Source organism: Linepithema humile, chromosome 1 (assembly GCF_040581485.1).
Source record: "Linepithema humile isolate Giens D197 chromosome 1, Lhum_UNIL_v1.0, whole genome shotgun sequence".
NCBI lineage: Eukaryota > Metazoa > Arthropoda > Insecta > Hymenoptera > Formicidae > Linepithema > Linepithema humile.
In genome coordinates, this window is record NC_090128.1 from 470,794 (window position 1) to 491,470 (window position 20,677).

At 37.3% G+C, this 20,677-nt stretch overlaps 1 protein-coding gene and 1 long non-coding RNA gene across 8 annotated transcripts in view; one reads left to right on the forward strand and one right to left on the reverse strand.

Moving 5' to 3' along the window:
* LOC105674502 (nuclear receptor coactivator 1) overlaps nucleotides 1-20,677 on the forward strand; it is a 113,065-nt gene that overhangs the window by 26,421 nt on the left and 65,967 nt on the right. The gene's annotated exons all lie outside the window — the stretch shown is intronic.
* On the reverse strand, nucleotides 15,914-16,900 carry LOC105674503 (uncharacterized). Its single transcript, XR_001101126.2, has 3 exons — nucleotides 16,701-16,900; nucleotides 16,272-16,382; nucleotides 15,914-16,189 (listed from the first exon to the last, which is right to left on the reverse strand). It is a non-coding gene; the product is annotated as an uncharacterized lncRNA (long non-coding RNA).

Genomic DNA, 20,677 nt, shown 5'->3' on the forward strand with positions numbered 1-20,677 from the left:
AACTGTAAAACAATTTTTTTGCATCGTGTTGGAGGCGATATCATTATCGCTCCGATGCTTTCATAAACTAGCTACGAGCACTTTATTACTAGTCAAGTCTTCCATTCAGTTCAACATTTTTATAGATTGACCAATCTGACACTTTGTAATTCTAATCTTGGAAATTAATTTGATCTTTCATATCTTTATTAGTATTTTCAGCCACTTGGAAGATTTAAAGGATAGATTTAGAATAACATCTTACCTTGTTTTTAATTTTAATATTTCATAAAGTAATAAACTCAAAATATCGTAAAACAATATTATGTCATTTTTGAACATTTTCACAATTAATATTTTGTTTTCTGTTTTTATAAAACATCTAGCATGTATTCTAGCAAATATTCTATATTTTATCTTGCCATTACTTTTGTCAATTAAAGCAACAATTTAATTGAAATTTTTATAAGTTATATTAACCAGTATTTTAGGATTTCTATTTATTTTAATATATCATAATATATATTTTATTTCTATTAATAAAACAGTTAATCTTCTCAAATCAATTGAAAACGATATTTTGTTTCTAAATTTAATTAAAATTTTCTTAAGTCAAATTAGTTGCTGTCTTATCTTCTAATCGAAAAAAAAAATTGACACTTTGTCAAGATAATTATTGAAATATTTTGTTTTTTAATTCCGTTGACGTCTTCTTCAGGTAGCTACTGTTTTGTTTTTTTGCGTTAATTATCAAATAAAGCGAAAGTTAGTGTCTTATCTATCGATCCTTGCGGTACATATTAACGCCTGAAATACGGGCGTGCTCGTTCGCTCGCTTGTTCGCCACGTGAAGCGAAGTTTTAATCATTCTCTCTTGCCAAAGACTCTCGCGAATGCCTGACGCGTTTCACTTATCTATCTTCTAATCATTCACATTAGTGAAAGGTTAGAAAACCAATCACGCCGCCAATTATACTTCATCAAGTTGCGCCGAGACAACGCCGGCTTATAGAGTCCTGGCGTAACCTATTCTTTGATCATCTCTCGGAATATTATAACTCTCTCGGTACACAGCTCGCCGTACATTGTATATGTATACATAATGAAGAATTCTGCGCGCGCGCGGAGACTTATCTGCTTTAATTTATCATCCTCTGATAAAACCGCGCGCTTCTCGTTTCGATGCATTAAATTCTTGGGACGAGTGCGGGAATTGTGCGTAGTTCCGCGCAATATTTTTAATTTTTCGCTGCAGGCCGATTCAAATGTTAATTACATCTGTTTTATCTGTAAATAAAATAAAATTAAAGTAAATCTAAAAAGAGTATTAAATATGAAGTAAAACATTTATATTTTCAAATAATTACAAAATAATTTTTGAATTGTTAATGTAATGAAACATTTTTGCGTGCGTAGGCTTGTTGCCGTATTTGTTTTGTGACCAGTGCTTTAACACAATGTAGCTTTGTGATTTATAAATCGTGAAATAGTTAATTTCACAGTCGTGCAATTAAAAATTCGCTACTTTGGTCACATATTAATTTTAGAATAAAAGTGAACTAAAATATTAAAATTTATTTCTAGCGTTTAGCACTCACTAATAATTTTCGTAACGAAATAGTGAGCGAAGTAGATAAATAGGACAGCATCGACGAAGTTTGCAAGAGAAAGTTTTCACGCCTTCGCACTTCAATTCTTACGAACGTTCTACGTTTGTCCAAAATATTATTTTTTGTTAGATAGTTATATAACAGTAAAAATGATTAAAATAACTACAAAAAGTTAAGCATATAAAGATATTTTTAAAATAAAGTACGCGAAATCGATTAAAGATTTTATTCAAAAGCTCTATACGATAATAATGTCGCACTTTATTGGAACAAAGTCACATTTGATAAGAATTGATTTTTATAAACATCACTAATTAAAAAAAAAATTATTTCTGGTTATGCAATGGAAGGTTACTTCAAAATATTTTTTCAAGTGAGCGATTTATTATGTCAAAGACACTTATGACTGTTTGAGTGGTAATATTTTAGCAGTTGTGATATATTTTTCTTATCGAAAGTACAATATAAAAACAATCTACGTATGTGAGATTTAATCGCAAATAGCAGGCGGGAATTCCGGATCGATTACACAAATTTCAGAAATGTAATTCGTTATGTAACATGAAGTCGGTAAAATGTTTATTCTGACAGCTGCTATCTATCTATCAGCTTATAATTTAGACAAATGAGTCTCATAAAAAGAGAAGATGACTGAACGGTTCATTATGATGAGGTAACCGCTGCACAAAAATTTCTACATTGATTCCATATAATGTTGGGGTATTATATAGTAATTTTCCATCAGCAATACACTACGATACTCTATTAAATTACTAGCAACATTCGTAATAATTTTGAGCGTTTTTTTTATTTTTGATTCCAGCATTAAAGCTATCTAACGCGATTTTTTTTTTTAAATCAAAGGATTTGTTATATATTTTTAATATTCTTCTGATACCTGACTTGTCATATAATAAACATAGTTTATTTAGAGTATAAAATTGTAATAAATAAGATATCCTTTCTAAACTTCTTTAGAACGAATTCGTGAAACACTTAGATCTTTATTTTAATAAATAGAGCGTGGAAAGGTTAATGAAAATTTTACGCGGCCGAAAATATCAACACAATTCGGAATGGAGTGAACGTTCGTCGAGGAAAGCGAGAAGTCCGAGAAATCAAGGAGGCCAGCTGAGCGCGAGCGATATCAATGGTTGTCGTAAATACGTTATTTTTAGTTGCCTCTGCATTCAACCGCGCTTATTATATATATAGTTGCATTATATATATAATGCATTATATATATAATGCAAAGATATCTTTAATCGGCGTTGCACGATTGTTGCGATGCGTGACATTGATGTGTAATTTATATGTAAGCTGTTTATTGTAGTAGTTTGCTGCGTCAGGGTATTTCCACTTTTCTTCTAAATCTCTCAGAACATTTTGGTGTTGTTATTACCATCGTCGCTATTGTTGTCGTTATTTAATAGCTTTTCGTCGACTGCAGAAACCAACCGAGTCTACCGATAAGATAAAACGGAGAGAATAGTTATTAATTGCACACATCTAAATTTACATCTAATTTCATATCATATCGTAGAGTGCAAAGCTTAATTCATTGACACTGATATAAAGCGCTTTAATAATAGGCGTTATTAAACTAGGATGTGATATTTTACTAATTTTACTACATCGGAAGATTGGAATTCGAAGTTATTTCGGCTTTGCCGTATTTAGTTCCTTTTAAGCGAACTTGACGCTTCGCAAACATACCGGGTGTCTTTGAAGCAATCATCGTTAGATACTTTATCATCGTTCGCGAAGATAGGAAAATGAGAACGAGAACGTCATTGTTGATAGAAGAAATATTGGTCACAGATTTCCTTGCTGGAATTGTCGTCTCTCACTTGATTCCTGACTTGGCTTTCCTCTCTGCGGCGCCAGTGAGAAATAAGAACAAGATAATCGCCTTAGGGTTAAATACGTGACGAGAATACAAGCTCGTTATGTTGATAGGAAAGATTTCTGCTCCTAGGATTTAATTGTGGAACAATTTCCGCACATTTTATTTTTCCTACAGTCTCCGCGTTATTTCGTCGCATTTCAATCGCAGAGATCGTTTTCGCACGTGTGTGCGCTCTCGACATTGCTTCAGATTCGACCGCGGTTCGTACCCGTTGCTGTTCGCTATTTTGCACGAGATTTAAATTCGCCGCTGCTGTTCGTTGCTTATCAATTCCGCTACCGGGTGGCTACTGTACTTAACTCGCGACCCAGCATAAAATCTTGGATCTTACTACCGCTTTGAAGCTATTGTGCGCCGCGACGCAGCGGGAGATGAAATGAGCGAGCGAGCGAGAGAACGTTAAGGTGAGCATATGAGAGCGACGATTCACGCGACCGAAGGTCTCCGAACCACCGTAAACGCGGCGCCGTTCACATTTCATTAAACGCTGCCGTTTGTGACGTCGGCGACGATCGTCGTCGAGGAAATTGCCGAGTGCCTTTAACTAACGCTGCTCACCTCGACGATCGTCGGCTCGCTCATCGCGTTGGAACGATGCCGGAAAATAAGACCGCACGTCGTCGGAAGAGGGGGGTACAGGAAGCGAGGAGGACGGGGAGCGAGTGCGAAGAGAAAGGTAGATGACGGGGAGTAGGAACTTGGAGCTTCTCACGGAACCAGTCGGTACGGAACATGGACCGGCTACGCGATCTTTCCTCTTCAATCGCCGGAATTGCGATGCGGAATAAAAGATGTCTAATGAGTACGGTTGCCGATATGGAATTAATAAATGTGAAACAGATTTTTTAAATATATTTTTTTTGTTATAATGAAGAGGAAGGATATGATTATAAATATAACTAAATGTTTGAATCTTGTATCCTTCGTTTAATAATAATTTCCACTTTGTTTGATCATAAATTCCACTTTGTATGAGAGGCATTACGCTAGTCTGCAAATTTGGACTTTTTCTATTGTTTGGAAAATAATAGTGATTTCCTATAGATTTTTGTGCGTTGAATCCGAATCCGAATGGAAAATTATGGGAAACTATTATTATTTCTCAAACAACGAAACCATGCAGAGCAGTGTTATTTATTAAATAAAAAGTAATTAGGACGATAAAGTACAAGATCTATACTATCAAGAGTATTATATAAAAAATGTCTCATATAGATAAAATCATTATTTAAATTATTTCACTATTTTTACGCTGTTATTTGAAATATAATTTTATATTTAATTTGATAAAAAGTGTAAATCTATTTCAGGGAAGTGGTATGGGATTAGGTTTATCAAATCGAGTGAGATAAACGTTTAAAAACGGCACTGTAATGAGATTGTGTGTGCACGTGACGGTTTGTTTACCTTTCGCATCGTACCGGCTATTTTTGCGAAGGGAACAAGTCATTCTTTGAGTCTTGTCCCGTTTTGAGCGCGTTCCGGCTCGCCGCGGGACGACTCGCGGCGCCATTCAGGCGAGGGGAAGATTGATTTAAAAAATTCAGGACTCTACGCGCGCGGCACGCCGCATTTCTCAGGCGAACATTTTGCACACCGTCGCCGTCGCTGTTGCTGCGCGAAAGGCGCGAGGGCTGTAAAATTATTATTGCGAGCGTAAGATAAGCACTTAACATATTGCGTTTATAACAGATTTCGCAGCACCGCAGAGTTCGTAACAATCTGATGTAGCAGTGGCAATTTATCATAATAAAATAATTCAATCTGAAAAGTTGACGTAAAAGTTGAAAACGCTGAAAACGCTGGAACTCCAGCATCCTCTTAAACATGAATAATTTGTTTTGGACATAATAGTTATAATATTTATATGATTAATTTCATATTTTTTTAGATGTTTATGTGTTTAAAAGACTTTTATTATTAAAATATTCTACATAGACATTCTACATATAACAAAAATTTAGGCGTTTAATGTTAGAAGAGCGAGAAAAGAATTTATTTGAAAAAATAAAATTAATTGAAATGATTTGAAAACTAAAATTGATAAGTTGTAGTATTTATAAAGGACCTTTTTAGAGAAAGTATGATGAAATGCGTGTTTCTTTGAGGTAGATATGGTTCTTATCGAATCCTAGCGACCTTCAATGCGATATGTAATCGAACGTCGAAGACGTCATCGTATCAGTGGAAATATTTTTTTCAATCCTCCGCTGCGCGCTCTGTTATATCGGTCCCCGATGCAAAGTCATCAATATTCTATTACATGCAAGTCGTTGTTCCAGTTGAATAGAGTAGGCCACCTCAAAATAATCCGCGCGCAGGACAAAAGTAATCCGAAAGCGAAAAGCGTATCTAATCTTAATTAGATCAGTCCCGATCCGACCGCCGATTAAGTGGGTCACGAGCGTTTGGCATTCCGTATTCTCATTTATCGAACATGGCACCATTCGCGCTTATCGCGAAAGAAAGGACCGAGACACTGTCTAGATCGACCCGCGAGGTCCGCTCGTCCGCTTTATTTATGGAATGCGTCTCGTTCGGCACGCACGCGATCCCCAGGCGAAATTCTGTCGTGGGAAGAATTAATGTAGTCTTTTTACACCGTAAAAATATTCTGATGTTATCGAGTAATAATGTTGCTGTTGAATTTCCTAATAATATAACATAACGCAACAATAACATAATATTAATTTACAACACACTCGCACTGTCTCTTCCGCTGTCATTTCAGTATAATATTGCTCTATATTATTATTATTATTTAGTTTCTAACTAATAATAAATATCACTGGCAATCAGTGTAAAATATAAGAGTGTAGTGCGTGAGATAGAATCATATATTGTAAAATTTATTGGAAACGCGAGCTCTCGCGTATTTAAAATAAAATTAAATCGTGGTTTGTCTTGTTTTTGCTTTGAACACTTTAATTTTCGATCAACACTCGGCTTTTCCTCAATCATCGCGTTTTCGTCCCGGCTCTTAATACTTAATTATTTATTTGTTGATTCATGGCGAACCGTGTAGGAGATGGCTCGCGTGTGCCAGGCACGAATTCGAGTTCGGAGAGAACTTGGATGTCCGTATTGGCGCGCTTCCAGCGACACCGTTGCTATCGGATTTATATCGTTCATTCGTCGGCATCGTGCATTACCCTTTTCGGTGTCCTTCACTTTACTTTGTAACGGCCGAGCTACGTTGGCCATTCCCATTCGGTGGGACGCGACGCGACGAAATTAGGCGAAACAAGTAGAGAAAGCCCGCGTGTCTGACCGAAAATAAATTTCTTTTCTCGGCAAACGCCGGCGTTGTCATAATTTCGTCTGGCCAAAATCTACAGCTATCAATATTTATGATGCTCGTGTTAAAACGCCCATTCTCTGTGTGAACCATTTCGCAAAACGTTTAGCCTGTTATTCTTTAGAGAGCAAACGAATGATCGACGTGATAATGATAGGGGATGGTTTATTGCGATATTGGACGTTATCTTTCGAAATTATTATCTACTGACACGAATTATTATTCAAAAAAAATTTACGCGATTTTTTAACACTTGAATAACTAATTTGTATAGATGTATACAAACTTTTGCTCTGTTTTTCAAACTCGACTGTTTGTTACGCAAATTTAATGCATAAGCAAAAGTCGGAATCGCAGTTTGTCGGAACTTGGACGTCGTTGAGAGCACTTTCCGGCGAATGTCGAATCTCGAATAGTGCTGAATATCGACCGGTCCCGTATGATAACGGCGCAGCGGGCGCTTGTAAACTCTGAATCGCGGTGCACGCCGAGCGAGTAGTACATCGAGGCGGCAGCAGCGATAGGTAGGTTGAGTAGTTTTGTTTAGAAAGTTACGTGACGACGATGGATGGCCATGGAAATGACGACGTTACACAAGCTCACGAGCCTATTACGACGCGCTTGCTCTCCCTGCTTGTTTCTTGACGTGTCGCCGAGAAGGATTTTAGAGAGAGAGAGAGAGCACATTCTTAAGAGAAAAAGTGTAAAGCGAGAAAAAGAGAAAAATTTATTTTGTTTTAGAAAAGATCCTCTAAAATAGAAATAAATTTTTTTAGAAAATAATAATTACATTTTATATACATCTTATGTTTTATATCTAGCACTTTACGCTTTGTGTCTATTAAATATTATTTTAGACATTCTATTATTTATATTTTATATTTTAGCATTTTTGAAAATAGTAGCAATTAAAAAATTTTTTGCTGTATGATGCGCCGAATGTTTCTCGATACTAAGGGCGAGTGTCATTAGTAGACGAGATCTAATCGCCCCGGCTTAATTACCCGTTCCCGTCCGTCATCCGTCTCGTCGCGAAAAGCGGGTGGATTCGCAGAAGTGTCGTGTTCTTCTTTTTTCCCGCTCGCTGCTTTTTTTCTCTCGGCCGAAATTGCGAGAGGACACGAACAGAACGACTCGATGGACAAACTAGCGAGATGCGAGCCCGTGACGCGAGGACGATATTTTTATGAGTCTCGTGGCATACGTCCAAAGCCAGCGCACTTTGCATGTACTCTGCTTCTCGCAACTGCCGAAATAAAAAGAAAATCAATAGATATACTAGACGTTCGCGTGTTATTTACGAGAACGCTCGTTGTGTTTATGACAGCGAAAGGCTGCGACTTTGGCGGTTAATATTTGAGGGATAATGGAGGCGATAAGCGCTAATGAGAGCAGCGGTTGCGAGATCTTACGTTATAATTTTTTAGTAGTTGTAATAAAGTAGAAACAAATTTAACGAAACGGAAATTATTCATGGGAAGGAAGATGTAGATAAGAATTTATGTTTGAAGATAGGCGAGAATATTTAAAAGATATTATTTACATACAGATATTTTTTAAGCTTTTATCTGCCACTTGAAAATTCCAAGAATTCCAAGAATTTGGTTACAATCTTTAAAAATATTTTTATATTACTTAATTCTTGTTCCAATAATTTTTAAAGCGGAGAGAAATTGTTACGAATTATTAGTCACAATACTTTTGTCTATTTTGAACACTGTGTGGTGCAATATTAAATTTATTACTTGAGAAAATATCTTTCTGTATATTTCGTGTGAAAAATTTGTTGAAAAAAACTAATATTTGTTAATAATTCAGATCTAATTATATTTTTCATGGTTAATGTGCTTTAAACGTTATGAAATAATTCCAGTCCACTCAGCAACGGATTATCTTTATGAAACAACGCAAACGTTATTAGCGGAATTGGTTGTAAAATATTCCAAAATAAATCTGCAAGTTCAAAATAGAGGTAAATCGTAAAGTTATCGGTGATAATTCAACGCAGACACATGGTTAGGAAATATTTCAGTCGGGCTGGGTGATTGACGAGAGAAGAGTAAATCTCTCTCGCACTGTCGCCGTCTATGACGTAGCACAGTCGACATTATGGGTCAAGGTTCGAGGTGATAGTCACCCGGCCGAATCACTCCGACGTAGACACGTCGAATTAGGGGACCAACAACGGCGCAACAAGAGTGAGTCGGTGTCGTAAAAATTTTTTACCGTTTTGAAAGTTCGCCGTGTATTCGTTAACCTATAAGTTACATTGATTATATTATAGTTTTACGCGCAAAGATTATACGATAGATCGATTTGCAAGATGGGAACTTGAGTTTTGTCTTCGTACACAGTTTCTCTTTTATATCTTGGCCAGCCTTAAGATTGACATTGAAATAGCTGATAACGAAGCAAGCGAATTCGCAACAGTACTGTATGTAGTGTGTATAAATCCAAAATTAAAAAATTGAATTATTTCAGATTTGAATATTTCTTTTTATTTTTTTTACAAAATTAACGTGTTACAATAACATGTAAATAATAAGAAAATAGAGAATTGAAATTTTAATTACGAACTGCATAAAATGATATTAGCAGAAGAAAGATTTTAATAGAATTTTATAATTTATTTTGTCAAAATTAATTAATTAAATAATTAATTTGTAGTAATTTCATTGAACAGTATTCAATGACAGATGATTATAATATATAATTTATAATAATAATTGATAGAATAGAGGAATATATGGGATTTTAATTTAATGTACAAAATAACAAAGAAAATAATACGAAAATGGAGAGAATATTTTAATGTATTTTTATTATTTATTTTACTAATTTGATTTCATAATTTATTTTATGATGGTTTATTTTGTTGCATGTGCTTTTAGTATCGTCATATTGTCTGATTAATGATGCACGCCTATCTAACAAATTTGCGTGCGTTACGATATAGTATACGAATATCGCTATGTAGTAATCTAATTAGCCAGTGAAACTGCTATTAGATAACGTGACTGTAGGATAACACGATTAATTGTGTGCATATGCAACGCAAGTCTCTTGTGCGATTCCTCTCGTTATCGCAATAAATCGATTCTCACATGAGAATTTAGTATTGTAATAAAGATTTTAGTAAAGATATTTTTTATAATATGGTTCGTAAATTTAACAAATTTTATTAAATTTGTAAATAAAAAATTAAAGGTTTTTATTAACAAATTTAATAAAATTAGTAAAATAATTTAATTAAGGGAGCAATTAGAAGTACTAAAAGTGCTCCGTTGAATATAAATTTATAATATAATGTAAATTATAATTAATCAATTATGTTCAATCATAATTTTTTAATTATTACCACAATCGCGTATCTTACATAAGTTGCATTTATCTTCATGCGGAATCCTTTTAATACTCCTAATTACTCCCTTAATTAATGATGCAAGCAATTAGGACGTATTACATCGTTCATCATATTTGCATTGCTCTTATATTCTCTTGCCGATTAAAGGAAATGTCCTGTTAAAAAATTTCCCGTCGCTTCTTCGCGTGATTTAGGAGAGTTTCGTCGCGCGGGGACTTAGCTCTAGAGTATGACAAGTCGTTAGGTGCTTCGTTCCTTCTTTCCTTGGCATCGATGAAACCTCAGTGGAGTTAACGAGCTTCGTGTGAGAGACAACGGCGATGTGTAGTATACGCGGCTCGTTCGTTCCTCCAGGCGCCACTGTCCAAGAATTTAATTAGTGGCATCCTCTTGTGCTTAGCGGAGCGCAAGTCGTGGAAGTCGACGTAATTTATTCCGTCGTAGAGCGATGACGGGAAAAAAGATCGAATCGCAAAAAATAATTCGGTTCAGCAATATCCTTATCGATTGTTAATCAGCTTATAATTATATTTAGCAGAACGTATATATGGATCAAACATTTTTAATTGTTAGTTTTTTTTATCGCGCTTTTTAATTAATATCGCCACACAAATTGTGAAAACGTAATACATATATTTATTGTTTCGATGATTATATTATTTAATTTATATAGATATTAATTTGTAATTAAATAAAAAGCATTTTGATCATTTTGATGCTGGTGTATAAAATTACGCGTAATAGTGTAATAAAATAGCACGGAAGAAACATTGACGCGATTTTTTTGGAGGTGAGGAAAACGCGAAGAATCGTATTTTGTCAGTCATCTTGCAAAACACGGAGTTTCATACGCGTGCTAGAATATCGTGACAGTGATGTCACATTATTATTCGTGCGTTCGGCAGATTTCGCATATTTTAGATAATGCCGCGAACGAAACGACGCATCTCGAAGACGCGTTATGAGACGTTGAATAATCTAGATATTATTCCCGCGGACTTGGCGCCACTGTTGTACCTTATTCTCTCATTACAATGATAAGCGTATCCGATCAGAGATTTGAAATTGCGTCGCGCAATATGCAGGATGCTCATAAACTCTGAATTCCTTACACTTTTCATTCTGGAAGCAAACTTTCCTTTAACTTTTAATGCTTGTTGCGTATTATGATAAACATGCTTCTTTATGTGTAACATGTAAGCCGTACACATTTCGAGAACAGCTGATATCGTTGTTTGATTTTACAGATACAATTTTTATGCTCGTTTGTAAGATATGAGTATAAAAGAATTTACAAAAAATAAAAGAGTTTGATTGCGAATGTTTTAAGTGGAATGACAGGAATGACAGGAGTTAACTAATAATGCGCGCAATGGCACTGTTCGCGGTTTCTCACAGCGATACGAACGACGTCGAGCGTGTTTTTGATCTCGAGATCAGCGGGCGGCGAGGTTTGTCGAGAAAGAGCGAGCAAGACGCTAGGGAGAGGAGCACAGACAGAAAAACGCCGTCGCACGTGGCGACGCCTTCGACGTCGTCGTCGTCGTCGTCGTCGTCGTCGTCGTCGTCGTCGTCGTCGTCGTCGTCGTCGTGCCGTATGTCGACGGGATGACGGTGGAGGCAGAGGCGTGGTACATCCGCGGCGACCTTGACCCCCGTCCTCAACTCCGCCGCTCGTTCTTCACCGGAGACCGACCGGTCGATATGCCCACGCATACCGGCGGCGGCGGCGGCGGCGGCGGCGGCGTCGTCGTCGTCGTCGTCGTCGTCGTCGTCGTCGTCGTCGTCGTCGACGTCGTCATCGCGCCGCGACGCCAGCGCCAGCAACAATCGTCGTCGACGTCGACATCGTCGTCGTCGTGGTTCCGCTCGATCAGGACGAAGGACCACCGGGGTGTGTAGAGTGTTCGTGAGCGTCGGCGGTATCGATCTCTCGGGACGGTAGTAGCGGGGCCATCACGTTTCGTAACAAAGTTCCGAAAAGGTCGTAACTGCGACCGTGACGACGCGCTGCTCGGCAGCGTAGGCGAGGCTTTCGGGGAGTCACGCGGCGAGGCTGGCGAACGCCATCATGGCAGCGCGGGGGAAGGCCAGCCGGGGGTTGTGTGCGCAGCTGACGAGCGAGAGAGAGAAGGTCGTAGTGGTTGATGCAAATGCGGGCTCATATGATGGACCCCTCTCGGCCATTGGAAATATGATTTTAAGCCTCTGTGTACGTTTCGAGTCATGCGTCACTTTTATTGTAGCTCCAAAATCGCAATATCAAGGTCCATCTTGGGATGAGATTTGTATCTTATTTTCATAATTGCTGATTTGTCATTGCTGCTTTATTTAACATCTCGTGAGAAGCTGGAATTTTTTTTTTTTTTTTTTTTAATTTGCGAAATACACAGAGTATGTCGTACGCAATTTAATTTGGATCGATAATAAAAAGATTACTCCGAGGCTTGATGTTTGAATCAAAGGTCACGTTTAAATTGTTGGCTTGTGAAAATAATTCGATAAACCCGTTTAGCGTTAACAAAGTGTCGGCCTTCTCTCAATTAACCCTAGATGAGTAAGGTGTGATGCAATCGCATTTCATCATATTTTTTATCTTAGACATTCTTCAAAGTAGCTGGTATTCATTTGGTTCATTTGAGAAAATTGTAAGAAAGAGCGTTGCCACGAAAAAAAAAAAAAAAAGAAAAGAGGAACTAACATCTAAGCGGGAAAATCTCCATGATACCTAGCATAGAATCGCGTGCGGGAAAAGACAAAGCTCGTGGTGTTATTCTAGGAGAGACGGGCGGCTTAGGCGGCGAACGATGTGCGGTGCGCGATTTGCGGGGCCGCGAATGTGCGCGGAGGCCGGAAGGTCATTCTCGCGGCATCTGCGTGTGAATCCGGCTTGATACGGCGATGGCGGCAGCGGCCGCACGGTTGTGGCAGCGCCGCCCAGCAGCGCAACATCCAGCCAGTCACCTACTTTCGAGCGCGCGGTTGACGTATACAAGGTGTCCGTGAAAAGGTGTAAAAAGAATTGATAGCAATAGCGATTCCGCAGTTGGCTTTTGTCTACATTTTTCTACAAATTTCACGAAAAATTTTTTTTTATTTTATAATATTTGTTCAATGGATTTATACAATATATCTCTTATAATTAGATTTTTAATTTGATATTTGAACCATTTTTTGAATGTTGCTTGAAAATAAAGTTTTAAAAAGATTCAGATGCATGACAAGACAAATTAAGTTTGTAATATTTTACTCAGGCTAACGTTAACCTTTTTTATATTTTTCAATAGAATTTTTTCGGGCAATAAAAGAATGGAAAGGAATTATTCAAAATTCATCTTAAAGTCAAACAACAAAAAGTGTTTTCTATCAAACTCTTATTTTTCGAGAATAATAGCGCGAATATAGCACATTTTAAATCGTTGGAATAGAATTATTAGATAAATGATATATTAATTAAAGGTAGAAACGTGCTGAAAATTGCCGTGTCAAAATAACTGTAACTAGCGATCGTGGAAGACGTCTCACACCGGATGGAGTGAAATTTCATCAAGAGCTAATGGCGGCGGCAAGAAGAGACGCGTCTCCCCGCCTTCGTCTCGGTGTTCGCTCGTCTGCGTCCATCTGTATTCGCGCGCGTTTGTATCTTACCTCGATTTTGGGGCAGGTCAAGCTGGTTGGTTTCTCTCTCTCTCCCTCCCTCCATCCCCCCCTCTCTCTCTCTTTCTCTCTCTCTCCTCTCGCGCACGGCCAGCCAGCCGATCGTACACGCGGCATTTGCGCGGTCAACCGTTGACAGTCATCGCGTTTTCTTCTTTCTATAACGAAAGAAATGCAAGAAATAAAACGAGGAATAAAATATAATTTTGAGACTTGCAGAAAAAGAGCAGTTTAAAGTTACAAAAACGGTCACCCCCGTATTGTAATTCGTTTTTTGAGGATCGAGGTGCGACAAAATGTAAAAATAAGGTTTGAATGAAATGCAACATTATCAATACACGATGATAATACGAGACCATTTGTGAATGTTGCAAAAAAAGCGGTCGAGACGAAATGTAAGCGTTCCCCTCGACGGGTGTCTGAATAGGAAACCCTTTTTTCTTTTTGATGCTGCAACGTGAGTCTGTCGCGGATGCTCTAAACCAGACGGCAATGTCGGGAACGTCAACATCACAGTGCAGCACAATGAGTCTTACATATATTCAACGTGCATTGAGCTTAAGTGGCCAATTCTGCTTCTCACCCCGCGAGAGATGTGCGCACTTGGGGTTTAACGTACCGGTTTGGACTAAACCGAGATGAGCAAACCAGCCCCTTGAAAGCGTAATCCTTTAACCGCCGTCTTGTTCGCAGTACAAGTATGCGTCGAGCGTATTTCATAATTGCTGTTTGGTTGTTATCTTTAATGATTTTTATCTTTAAAGTTTCTAATTAAGACCACATTTACTTGATTCTTCGAAGACATATCATTTGAAATTACGAATGCAAATTACAAGAAATTTAATTTCCAAGTTTTTTTATTTGCATTTTTGTAAATTTCTTTTAAACACTTGTATTTCTTTTTTGTTGTATACCGAATAAGGTGTGAAATGTGAAGCGTTGGAGAATTTTTGAAGTAGCATAAATTAATGTATAATTAATGTTTTTGAAAAACTGTAGATACATCACATTTTCTCGAAGCTTAGAAATCTATTAAAATTTTACACTTAGCATCGATATGGAAAGTTAATAAATCCCGTATGAGCGTGCGATATGAAAAGCGGGCAGAAATCTCATTTTCAAACGGGGTTTAAGTCATAATTGTAAGCAGCTCCAGAATGGTCTTTTAAGCCATGCTGCAAGCAGGAAAGATTAAATTAGATTAGATATAAATATTTTAACTCATCCATATTGATATAACAAATATCAATATTGCTCAAGTATTAATGCTTACTGACTGATAGATGTTCTCTTACATCTTTCACTCGACGAGCTTTCTGTTCTAGTTGTAAAATTGAAATATTAAAATAGTTCAGGCTGAAATTTTTAACGAGTTTCAAAATATGGGAAAAATATTGCAAAATTATCTTAATTAGCTAATACTTTGTTTTTGCTTATATCAGATATAATTCATAATATAATATTTGCATGTATTGTTTGTCTGAATCTTTGCTCGTGTATTTTTACTCGAGTTCACTCGAGTGAATTGTCGCGGTTTTCTTGTGACACGTACATGCAAAACTCATTTTTGCGTATGGTAACATTGAGATTTGAATTAATTGAAAGTGTAGCTGGTCTCGATATCCGCTTTCGTGCTATCATAAAATGTTGCATTACGAGATGATGTTAAAGTGTCATCAAATGTAAATCGTAATGTACGATCGAAAACTTCTCGACGCATATGAAAAGAATATTTGTTGACACGATTGATAACGCCTGGCTTCATAGTAGCACTGCTGATTGAGGAAAGCTCTCTGTGGAGGAGTTTTCGTCTCGCGGACGACTGAGCGCGCAGTCGTCGATTGTTTGATTATCGAAAACTCGCTGTTCTCGAAAGCTCTCCCCATCGTCCATCGTCTGGACGCAGCTGATTCGAGTGAATCCCGTCAGATGGCCTTGCTTAGCTAAATAACGACTGTTGAAGAGATGATACGGCCGCAATATAGGGATAATACATTTGTTAATAAATTGACATTTTATTTATTATTAGTGAGATTATATAAAAATAAAATAAAATTTCGGAATTGCCAATAAATAAAACAAAAGCTTATGCTGCATTTAAATTGAAGTTCACAAATTGCCAACAAAAATGACAATTAATTATAATAAATTTTCAATAGATAGTTTGTGCATTGCACAATTCATTGTATTTTGTATTTCGAATTTTTAAACGAAATAGTTTCTTCAAAAGAAATTTATTACTTCCATGTCCTTCTCTTCTGTCCGGCGAAGCGTGATGAATGTATCTGTTCCTTCTTTTCGACGAGAAAGAGGAAATTAAGCTTAAAAAAAGTTGTCGTCAAGAGATCGAAAGTTGCGGTCGATTTATGTAACTGGAAAAAAAAGGTGAGAGTGATGTCTCTGTGACGTGCGTCACCTCATTCTTGTGCTAAATTGCAATAGCAACCAACATACCATGGCGTCAGCAAAGTTTCGGGTCTCAATAACTTGTACACAGATTGTGCTAACTGGTTTTTAGATATATCACACGTGTGCAAACACATTATCTCTGTCTTGTTTTTTTTCCTAATTAAAATACAATATATATTTATTCCAAAACATTCGACTGAAAAATTATAATCGAAGATGAAAATAAATTACACAGCAATCAAATAAGAAATTAAATAATAGAAATAAAATTTTAAATGTTTTCTCACAAAAGATATTCAAATTAGAGTAATTGGAGCGCGTTAGGTATTTTCTACTTTTCAACGCTTGTATTTTCACCGCGTGAAATTTGCTCTCACACATTTCCGGATCTTTCTGCGTAAGAAAATTTCGAGAAATAAGAACAAAAAAAATCTCTTCCGCGAGATTTACGTGATGCGCGGTTACTATACTTACTCAGGTGTGTCTCGCCGCTTCTGTTTTTTTGCGCAGCGCAAACGTGAGCGCACGGCTTGCGCAGCTGCGTGCGGAGCACTACACGTTTGTTGCCCGTGAACGAATGCCGAGTGCGGAATTACGTGTCACTTAGAGCGTGGAGGTCACCGGCTACGTCGTCGCGCGAGTCTCGCGCGCGGATCCGCCGCGCGGACGAGAAAAAGCCGCCGGCCGGCCTCGCTTTTTCGGCCTCGCGTTTTACCCGCCATGCGCGCGATTTATGGCACCTCACCGTAACAATGTGCACTGATCGTACGTCGCCCATGACCAGATCGAATCGCGCACCACGATCGATCGATCTCCCGCGAAGTCTCTCTTTGTATCTCAGGCGAAACGGCGAGCTTAGAACTCATGCGATCATAAGATAGGAAAAAATTCGTGCAAAATGTTTCATCTGTTGTAGCAATTGATTGAATTAAACTAGATCAAAATGAGCAAAAACGAGCAAAAAGTGAATTCAATATAGGGGAAATGCAATGTTATTCTGATAATGGTATAATTTTATTTTTATAATATTAGAGAGGTGAAGAAAAATAAGTGTATTTTATTTAGATACTTCTTACTTTGCTAAAAAAAACTTTTTAGAATAAACAGTAAATAATATCTTGAAGATTTATGATCGAGATACTTGTCGAGTCTGAACAGCGTTAAGTCTTACGAGAAGTTCCACGCGGCATGTCTTTGGCTTAGAATGTCTGTTATCAGAACGATAATCCTTGATAATCCGTCCCAGTTGCAGGTGTTAAGCTATTGACTTTAGCATTGATTCTTATACGTTTATAAAAAGAGAGTCAGCATATTTTCATGCTCGCGTCTTGCAACACGCTCGAAATAGAATACCACAAATGCGCAATTATTGTTTCCGTTTGCCTCATCACTCCATCGTCATTTCTCTTAATTACTTTCTGATCCAACTTTTTGTTCGTTATTAATTATCGTGCAACAATTTTGTATCTGAGAAGCATAACAAGTCTGAAAATCTTGTTTTTTTTTTTCGAGAAAAATAACAAAAATTTAGATGAATTAAACACATTGATAGTATAAAAGAGAGAAAAAAGTTTTATAATATACAAATAATTCATGTGAAATCTTGTAATGATTTTTTTATCACAACGCGAACTTAATTAAGTAACTTAAGTTTACTACATTATTGTTAAAAAGCAGAATATTTTTCTGTAACTTAGAACTTGTTGCATTAATTATAACGATATAAATGTACAGCAACTGATAATTCTGTTTCCCCTCTCACATAGATTGCAATGTAACGGTGCGAGTACTCTAAGCAGAAATCTCGTAATGTAAAGTAGTACTTGAAGTGCGAAGTTCAGTTAGTCGAGAAGCATACACGGGAAAAATGCGCGCTCGAGAGATGTGCTGTCGCGACGCTTATCAAATTTAATCTACTGTTGCTGCCACTTAGAACGGTGCTCAAATGGCTTTCATTTGCAGAAAATAATTCTCACCTCCGCGGAATTAAAGAAAAAGAGAGAAGTATTTTTTCAAAACTTTCGAGCACTATTAAACGCATTACGGGGAAATTCAGAATACTTTCAAAGAACCTGTTGGGTATTGATAATTATATAGTAGATTCTATTAACGCGCCAAATTCATTTTTTTAACGAAACTACTATCACCATTAATGCTAATTATTAATTACATCTACAATTGATTCTGAAGCACCGACAAGGAATAATTAATAATTAACGTTAATGATGGACGATTGATGTTTCACCAACACATTAATTTCGCGCGTTAATTTGTGCACTCGTTATTCATAATTAATAAGTAGTACTAGTCAGTTTCTAAGTAGACTCGTCCGGAGAGCATGTTTAAAAATGCGATCGCGATACAATTTACCGTATCGCCCGCGGAAAGATCTCACATGGGAACGTTAATGTACGCCTAGCATTCACGTTCATTAGCGCGCGACATACGATTAAGCGGCGTTCACAATGGGGCGGCGTGTTTTTTCACATTCTTACAACTCAACGGCTAGATTCTAAAATGTATGTAAATATTTCTTTTTCTGAGAGTTTAGATAACTAATACAGTATTATTATTGATATTTCTTATATTATTTTACTATTTTAACTTTACTGTAATTTATATATAACAAAAAATTTTTTTACGTAAACAAATTATATTATAAATAACATTATAACTGTCCGGGGCGTTGAGACATTCCAATTAAAACGACAGTCCCTTAAGTCCTACCTTCTCGTCCGACCTTGCGCATACGTAACAGACATCACTACCATCGGGATATCCTGCCAACTTAGGATTCCATCTAATTATCGCGGCCTTAATCTACCATTCTGCTTGTTCATTGAAAGCGAGTCCCACGACGAGGACTTGCCTAACTAACAGAGGTCGTAGACGCGTGCACTGGGCCTTACCGGGAGAGAAGAGGGACGTCTGTTCCGCGCTAACCATGAGGGTTAGCGCTAACCCGGCACCCGGCGACGGAAGTAATAGCTCGCGTGCGGCACTTGAGAATTTCTGGAACGACCGGCCGGAACTTGGCGCACGATCTGACCTTGTCGGCGCCATTGCCGGCGTCGTTCGCGGATGCATACGCGGTGCGATAATTCCGTTCTGAAGCCTTCTCGGACCGCGTTCGATCGTTTTTCTTTAGAAACGTAGCTGTAGGATAGCGGAAGGAAGTAATACTTCTGAGTCTAATAAGCGAGAAGCTTCCACACAGACCGCGATTCTCTTTCCAAGCATTCTGGGATGTCGGCTCTAAACAGCGACTTCGACTCTCAGAAGCTCAGAAATTGTTTTCAGATTTGGTTTCGGAATAATGAAAGCATCTTTTCTTTTACATCTTTGCACGTATTTGTTGCAATTTTTTATTTGATATATAAATTATAATAAAGTCAAAATAATGAAAATATTGATAGTAAAATAATAGCGTAATCACAGCAAGAGTACAATTGATGATAATAGTAACATATGGAATTCTACATTCATCTTGTTATCTATTTGACACGTCATTCTCGTTATGCTTTCCGAGCTGCCAAGAGCAATTATTTAGGTCTTGCAATTTAATCGTGTCGTAATGCATTAAGTGTATAGGGCTTAGTGGCTCTTAAGAGATGCGCGCAGTGTTCCAGCAATAAATATCATTCTTCTTTCTTTCTCTCCCTCCCTCTTTCTCTCTCTCCCTCTTCTACTTTCTTTCCGTTTCTTTCTTCTACTCGGGCAGCTGTTGCACATCGACTGGATTTTAATTTTAACGTCGTCAGCAGCGAACGGAGTTGGGGTTCGAAGAACTCGTGCATACGTTCTTTCTGCTTTCACGTCTGTCTATAGACGAGAGATTTCGTTTTTTCGAGAGAGGAAGAAAACGAGGAATGGAGAAAGAAGTTCAAATAGGCGGTGGAATGACATCTTTATATTAGAATCAAATTGCTACTTTTCTAAATTAGAAATTAATTTCTAAACAATTAATTTGAACATTTAATTCTCATTCTGATAATGTGAACTTTATTAGATTGTCCATAAAATTTGAACTAAAATTGTCTCCCGAATTAAACTTGTATTTTTTTTTGGAAATATTATGTTATTATTAAACAATAATATGTCATATAAAAAATCTTTTTTAAATTTATGTAGACGTTAAATGAGAGGATTTTAATTTTTACTGAGTGAAGTATTTAATGTTTGCGTTTGTGAAGCAATTAAAGGACATACATTTAGCTTTTGAAGTCGAATTGGCGCGATTTTTCGAGCCCCAAAACATTCGTGGCTTAAACGCCCATGAGGGCACACTTCGATTATTCCGACTGTTGCAATTTATCCGCGTGCCAGCGAGCACAATATGCCGATATTAATTGTGAACATGCGCACGACGTTGCCCGATAAATGCGTCTCGTTTAATGAAACACGCGTTTATCTGGCGCGGTGAAAAGCTTCGGCGATCCGAAATGCGATCG